Source organism: Cicer arietinum, chromosome 1 (genome assembly GCF_000331145.2).
Source record: "Cicer arietinum cultivar CDC Frontier isolate Library 1 chromosome 1, Cicar.CDCFrontier_v2.0, whole genome shotgun sequence".
Taxonomy (NCBI): Eukaryota; Viridiplantae; Streptophyta; class Magnoliopsida; order Fabales; family Fabaceae; genus Cicer; species Cicer arietinum.
In genome coordinates, this window is record NC_021160.2 from 32,334,160 (window position 1) to 32,342,880 (window position 8,721).

The 8,721-nt window shown below is 28.9% G+C and overlaps 1 long non-coding RNA gene across 1 annotated transcript in view; it reads left to right on the forward strand.

Annotated features, from left to right (window-relative positions):
- The first annotated feature begins 2,038 nt into the window (after nucleotides 1–2,038).
- LOC140919283 (uncharacterized) overlaps nucleotides 2,039–8,721 on the forward strand; it is a 10,576-nt gene continuing 3,893 nt past the window's right edge. The window contains exon 1 of the long non-coding RNA XR_012161913.1: nucleotides 2,039–2,311. This is a non-coding gene — a long non-coding RNA (uncharacterized lncRNA). The remainder of the gene's footprint in view (nucleotides 2,312–8,721) is intronic.

Here is an 8,721-nt window from a genome sequence, read left to right on the forward strand (position 1 = left end):
TTGTTGAGGTTTTAAATATCACTATCAATAATATATAAATAAGATATTTTAATAAAAAAAGATGAATTTGTTATATTTATTTTAAATACTTTAAAACACACTAACCAAACTTTATAAGAGAGATTGGAGAGAAGATGGAACGTATGAGGATATGAACTTAAACAAAAAAAAAAAGGATGAAATGACAAATTCAATGAAAAAAGCATATCATATATATACTCCTTTGCAAGTGAATATACTCCACTTATCGGAAACTCTTTGATCTTGAGGGATCCACCAATTGATGATATATAAAACAATATTTTTCAAAGAGTATAGTTTTTATGCATTGACAGTGTAACATATTTTGTACAATTGATGCATTGTAGTTTAATTGATACATTATGAATGATTTTAATCATAATTATAACAAAATCAAATATTATTTATAATCTAACCGTTATAAACAATTGACAGCAAAAAAAACTCTTTGCATAAATATAAATTAAATTTTTGTTAAAATCTTCACTAGTGATAAACAATTCTGGCTGGTTGACCCCTCCTTAGGTCCGATTAGGAAGAATCCTAATCACTATTTTTAGCCAGACAAGATGAATATTTAATTTAATAATCAAAACAGATATTATGAAACAAAACCTATGATAATCCAGTATTTATTCGCAACTTTGTGATCAATCTATTCCCAAAAGGCATCTCTCTCAAATAATACATTGGAGAATTTTCTACATCCAACGACATTATTACATTCAAAATATAGCCGTTGCTTTTGCTTTGGATTCTTTTTTGTTTTTTATTCAAAGTGCATTGCATTCTGAATGTTTCCCTTTTAACTAAATGAAGCTAATGATATGGGCTTTTAAAAAATAACATGGGCCCATAAGTAAAAGGATAACACAAGTTACATATTTGACAATTTTATACAACTTAAGAAAAATATAAAAATGATAGAGGATAATAATTTTATTGAATTGATGTTATTAAATATTGGTGTATTTATGATTACTCCATAAATGCAAAGTTAAACATATTTGTTTAAAAGTGATCCATATAATATTAATTAAAGAGTATAATTGAAAATGATATATTAATATATTATATTAAAAATTGAGAGTAATATTTATTTTGAATTTTTTTTTGCAAATGCGTCACTCATGAGAAAGAAAAAATATTTGTTTTAGCCATATACTAAATAATTAGTTTCAATGTTTTTATATATTTCAGTTTACTTTTAAACTATATTTAAAAAAATTAACTAAACTATATATGTGTAATTTATATAATATCTGTTCTAAAAGGTGGGGGTGTATATTATGTTATTAAGGGCAAAGAGTTATAAGTTGTAAAATAAGTTTCTGAGTTGATCTAAAAGATGAAAGCTTTGGGAGCTATTGAGGAACCAAAAATCGTAATTGTGACGGTTTCTTATAAAAAAAAAATGTTTTTGGATTATAGAACCAAAGACAATTGCGATTATAATTACGTCGTAAACCTTTGTATTACAGAAAAATATAATTGATGCAATTTAAATTAAATTGAAGTTAATATAATGTTATTATTTGCATAGCGAAATTTAAAACTATAAATTATGATTGTTTTAAGTGTAGTTAGTCAATGATGTGCTATGTAAGATTTTTAATTTTAATTTGTAATTTTTGAATTTTTGGTATATTTGGTATTGAATTTCTAAGACTTTTTAGCTAATTTTATTGTTATTTTGTGAGTTTAATGACAAAAATATCTTTTTGGAGCCCCGATTAAAATTATTCGTTGATGAATAATTTAGTTTATTTAAAGTGAATCTTTTGTCGAAGAATTTTTTTCTAAAACGCAGCGTTTTTCTGAAAAATTTATCTACTGAATTGAATTGCAGCGATACTAGATATTTTTTTGAAAAAGTGGTTTGAAATGTGATGTGAGGTGTTAGAGGTAATATGGTTTTTATAAAAATATCTAAATTTTTATTTTGATATTTGTTTTATTTTTTATATATATATAGTTGAAAAGAAAGGAAACAGAAAGCAAAAATCATTACCCTGCCTCTTGCGATTCTTCTTCTCCTTCTATCTCCTTTTTCTCTCTCAGTTTTCAAAAAGAAAAACAAACACAGTGTGGGTAGAAAACCAAAAAAACTCAAACACAAACCTTCCTTTCTCTTCTAAATCTAAACTCTCTTTCGTGAAGTGACAGAAGGGAAAGTTGCTCATTGCCACGCTGCAGTGCTAGTGAGCTAGTTTTTTAAGCGACGACGCGAGCGGAAATTTTACCGTAATTAATTGCGGTGCCGTAATCGATTGTTAAAGCTAAAACGGAGGTAAGGGCTCCTTTCAAACTTTTAGTATGTTTTTAGTATGCTCATACATTTCATAGTACATGGTGACCGCGATGGGCCATGGTGAAAATGGTGACCGTGATGGGCCACGAGATAATGCCATGTGATCTGTTGGTTCATCTTTTCCTTGTGGGGATTTTCGCGTCATGTAGGTCCGTAATAGACTGCACATTTTTGTAAATCGTGTTGACCCGTGATAGGTGGCACCTCAGTAAATAGTACTGGTCTGTGATAGACAGTATATTTACGATTTACGTTTTTTAGTAAATCGTGTTGACCCGTGATAGGTGGCACCTCGTTAATTTATTGGTCTGTGATAGGCGATACAATTATGATTTACGTCCCTTCGAGGAGGGTTTTGGTTGGAATTCCATAATCATGCATTTTAGCATATACGCATTGCATTAGGGGGCTTGGCACGCGAGTCATGTTTCATATACTGTGATGATTGTATATACATACTCAATTGTTGTTTGTGATTGTGCCGAAATTGCTAAGTGTGATGATTGATTTTGTGTTTACAAAATCTCCCTAATTTTAAGGACTTGTTTTCCCATGATTTTTAGTTTATTTCCCATTGTTTTGGGTTTCGTTACTCGATACTTGCACTGTACATCCTTAACGTTTGATTTATTTCCATTTACCACCTACTATCGCCATGTCATCATAAAAATCCAACCGGCTTGCACACATTCATTGCCCGGAGACATATTATGATGTTAACAAAATATATTGTTTCGTAAAAAGAAAATATATATTGTTGTATTAATAATATACATATTAACTATCACCTTTCATTTATAACAATTTTTATCTAGGGTAATATACCTAATTTCAATCTCAGACATAACTAATCCAAATCCAAAAGATGTTAAAGCAAAAACTGTCATCCATTGATCAACTCATGAGACTAACTTCATCATTGTATATCTCCATTCAAGTCAATGATAAACCCGATTTACATAGATGTAGTAGCATTTTTCATATATTGCTTTTAAGTTGTGTTCTCTTCCCAATGGAAGAATCATTCAACCTTAAAAAAAATGGTATTTCGGAGTCAAAAAGTTTGATATTTTAGAGTCAATAAGTTATCCTGAAGTATAAGTGGATATTTTAGGATAAAGTAATGGAATATTAAATAAAAGTTTGCAGTAAATGTAAGTCATATGTTCATCCCTAAAATTTCATTTTCAATTAGATAACTTCATTGGCTTTGTAACATTTCCCAACTACCATTCATACATACCATGTATAAGAAGAAACATATGATAGCTTAAATTTCTTAGGTGCATATGATAAAGCATACAATTGATCTCATTATGAAATTGCAATGAAGATCAATTTTTTTACATCTTGCTTCAAAATCCCCATATAATATTCTTCCCCATATAAAACTGTTGGAAAAACTAGATATAACTATCTCAATAATGCGGAATGTTTTTCTCCTACTTATGCAGAGCAACAACAAATAACCGAAAATTAAATTTGAGACAAACACAAGTTTTAATGTAGAAAATTTCCCGCAAATTGAGAGAATAAAAATCATATGAGCTAATCCAGTAAAATCTTGCACTATAATAATTAATTAAATAGTACACCAGAGTCTTCCTAGTAACACTAGGGAACATCAATCTACAATAGTCATCACTTGAAAACCAAACAAATAACAAACAACCTTTCACTACAGTGAGTATTCCAAAGTAACTATTAGAGAAGTAAAATTACTAATATTGTATATTAAAATAACAAACTCAATGGTAGAAGTAACAAACTAAAATTGTATTGGTTAGCAAGTTTATCACACACTTGTTACCACCGAAATTCAATTTTCTTCTTCTCCTTTGTTATTCATGTTGTCACTTTTTTTTTACCTCTTCCTTTTACGGCGCTGTTCTTTTCTTTTTTTGTCTTTTCTTTTTTTCTTTTCTTACTTAGGGTTTCCAAAAATCTATTTTTTCTTCTTCACATGGACCTAGTCCAAAATTGTTCTTTTTCCTTTTTTTTCTTTCTTTTCTTTAATAATAATAATAATAATAATAATAATAATAATAACAATAATAATAATAATAATAATAATAATAATAATAATAATAATAGTAATAGTAAAATTGGTGGATTTCGCTTAGAGAGTGAGTTCACCCACCAAATATCTCCCTCATGATTCAAGTGGGAAGGTACTACTCAATCATGTCGACCTTATTTCTACAATATTTCATCTTTGACACATGCAAGACCTTCTTCATCGTATCTAAACCATTCTCATCGGTATGAATCTTTTAATTGAAAATAACTTCATTTCAAGTGCATCTTTTATCCAATGATACTACACCTTAATATATTACGACTTTGCATGTAAAGTCGGATTCTTGATGAGATGGATCACACTCTAACTGTCACAAAATAAAACATAGTTGTCTTGCTTGAGGCCTTAACTCATAACCATTTTCAATTATCATTCCTTCATCTGGACTTCTTATAAAGGAAAAGAGGGATTGTTGAGTGATTTTGATGGGAAATCCTAACACCATACTTGACACTTCTCCATTCTTGTTAGCATTAGCGAATTTCTAGAATTCCTAAACTAGAACGTCCAAAACAACGTCTTGTTCTAGGTTAAAGCATTCGAACCAACCAACACCAACAAAATCTTCAATAAAACCAATTTTTTCTCAGTGAGGTTTGCAAAATTTACTTGTAGTTCATGGAAGATATCCAACTGTTTGAGATTGCACGTCATTGTAGGAACATAAGACACATTACCGAGTGAAGGTTGAGAGGTTGAGCTTGAAGTAAATTGAATGCAGTAGAGATTCAAATGGTTTCAAAGGTTTTGAGAGAGGTAGAGAGAGAGAGAGAGAGGGGGGAGAGAGAGAGAAAGCAAGATTCAAATAGTTTCAAAGGTTTTGAGAGAGAGAGAGAGAGAATGCAAAAATGTAGGAATATCTTACAGTTCTGAGTAATTGTGAGTGTTTTTTTATAAAAAAAAAAATTAAGTTTCTAAAAACAAACTTCACGTGAACGTGTTAACATGCGTAAACAACACTTGTTAGAAAATCTTAGACCATATACATCTTACAAGAAAACTATTTGTATTCAAATTAATTAAATTTTGACTAACCAAAGGCACAAAAAAATTTAATGTTAAAAGAAGCATAACATATATATTTAACCATTCACTCTATTGATGTTTATATTTTTCTTTATAAAATTAAATTTGTCCTCAATAAGAGTATTTTGTAAAATATATGCCCACTGATGATCAATGTCAACAAATTTAATGTCTAAAATACTATTATGCACATAATCCCTTACAAAATGATATTTAATCTCTATATGTTTTGCCCTTTAGTGTAAAATAGGTTTTTTAGTTAAACATATAGCTGAAGTATTATCATAAAAGATAAGAATGTTACTCTCATTGATTATGAAATCTTCTAGTTATTATTTCATCAACAACGACTAAGTTTTGCATTTGGTTGTTGAAATATATTATGTTTTTGTTGTAGATAGAGCAGTAGTCCCTTGTCTTTTGTTTGACTACGAGATTAAATTCTCACTAAGAAATGTATAGTTTCCACTGTTGCTTTTTCTTTATAGCATTTCTCCAACATAATCAACATCACACAAGCATACTAACTTGTACTCATAGGATGATTTATAACACAGACCAAGATTAGTAGTACCTTTTCTGATATCTAAAGATCCTCTTAACAGCTACTAAGTGGGATTCTTTAGAATTAGACTGAAATCTTGGAAAAATATACTAAACTGAATATCAGTTCTAGAGGTAGTTAAGTAAATAAGAGAGCTAATAATCTCTATGTATACATTTTGATCTACCTTTTCAACATTTGATAACATTGTCTAAAAACTCATTGTCTTCAAAGTCAAGAGGTTGTTTGACATACACTTCTTTATTTATATAACCATTTAAGAAAACATTTTTCACATCCATTTGATATAAAAGTATTTTATTAAAAACTTTAAATGAAAATAAAATTCTTATTGCCTCTAACCTTGTCACAGGGGCAAAAGTTTCAGTGTAATCAATACATTTCAGTCGACTATATCCTTAGGCTACAAGTCTGGCCTTGCTTCTAATCATACATCTTTCTCCTTCAGTTTGTTTTTGAAAACCCACTTGGTTCCAATTGACTTCTTTTCTTTAGGCTTGGGTACAAGATCCCATACATCATTTCATTTAAATTGATTCAACTCTTCTTGCATGGCCATTATCCATCCATCATCTGATAGAGCTTCGTCTATTGTTGTTGGCTCAATTTTAGATCCAAACCTTGATATTTATTTAAATGCAGATCTAGTCTTCAAATGATCATTTACAATTCCTATAATCAGAGAGTCTGGACGTGAGGATTTATATTTCCATTAAGGTTTTTATTGTTGATGACCTTGGCTTGTAGATGGTTCATTATTGCTTGTTCTTGAATTATTAAGTGCATCTTCTTGAATTGTTGATGACCTTGGTTTGTAAGAAATATTTTAATAGCTTTTTCATACTTAACATAATTGTAGATACTATCCTATGAGGTTTTAGAAACATTTACTTTAAAAGTTAGATTATTTCTTTTGAAGTCATTTGATTTGAATAAAATAGTGGTAGGAATATTTAATTAAAGACCTAATTAAAATAAATCAACCAAAAGGTAAAAAATAAGAACAAAACTTTTTATTTTATTTTATCAATAAATATCCAAAATAAAAAGAACTAGAAAGAGAGGAGAAAAAGAACTCGCCTCCATAAGGCTATGTTCTCCTAGCCACAACACGACCTCCATATCAAAGTCACAAGGACTGCCACGACATCAATGAACAACAACAGCCACCCCTCTAAAATTGAACGTGTGGTTTATTTTTTTGATTCTATTTTCACGATTGTTTAGGTTTTGGAGTCAGAGAGATCTAAATAAAGTTTATGTTTTATTCAACACATTTATCTTATTTCCATTTTTTTTTAATTGAAATTGTGGGCTGCTCTAATTCAGGCATTTGGGCTTCAGATTCATCTTGTTTTAGTAAAAGTATTTAATTCTTTTTAGTTTTCTTCTTCTGTGTTATAAGAATTATTATGTTATTTTCTTATTAAGTCTTAGACTAAATACAACCGACATTAACCACTAACGAAGTTATATATGCATCTAAATTCATTCTTAAGTTTAGTCTTATTATTTTTAATAAAAATTCATTTTATTCAAAGTCAATTATTGTAAAAAGATTAGTTGAGATGTTACATTTTGTCAATCTTAGTTTTAAGACATTTGAGTTGTGACAACATGGTGATCATAAGCTCCAAAATGATAATAATCTTTTAATAAAATAAGATTGATTGAGATGCAACATCTTGTCAGTCTTAGTTTAAGACGTCTGGGTTGTGATAATTTGACGATCTTAAGCTCAAAACACAAAACAAAAATCTTAACAATAAAATAAGATTGACATAGATGCAACATTTTTTTTCAATCCTAGTTTTAGAGGTATCAGTTGTGACAGCTTGACGATCTTAAGCTCCAAAGTAATAACAATCTATTAACAAAATATGATTGATTGAGATGTGATATCTTGTGAGTCCTAGTTTAAGACGCATGAGTTTCCATAACTTTATGATCTTAAACATTTTCAACCAACTACAAATAAACAATCAATTTCGCTCATCACAAACAATTTCTTACTCAATATCTTTTCCATTCATCAAATCGAATATATCTTTTTTTTACCACTTCAAATTTCCGCCACAAAACACATTTCTCTAAAAGCAATCAACACATCTACATTTTATATTCAAGAACTACGTAACTATGATTTCTCCATCGCACTGAGAAATATGTTGGAGCAAGATCAAACACTTTTCAAGCACAATAAAAACAAAACTTTTTTTTTCTCTTTTCTTTAGCCAACTTTATTTTTTTTAAATTATGTTCATAAAAACATAATGTATATCTGCATTTAATAATAAAGAAAAATCAATATATTTTAGTAAACATAAATTGTCATAATTAATTATAGATAACTATTTTTAACGGATATCTTAGGGTGCTAATACTTACTTTACACATAATCACCTCTCGAAATTAAAATTTGGTTTCAATGGTCATTTTTATTTTTTAATAGTTTTCTAATGTTTTCCCTATTTTAAATTATATTTGGTTGCGACTCCATTGTATTTCAAGAAACACACGAAATTTTAGACTACGACAGTTGACGACTCTAATAGAGACCTTTACAGATTTAAGCTGAACATTATTTATTCTGCAACATTTTTAACTTCATATATATTTATTTCTCCTTCACATTTTTTTCACTTTATGCGTCTTTTGTTTATTAGTTAGTTTCTTGTGATCATTATATTGCTTTATATATATATATATATATATATA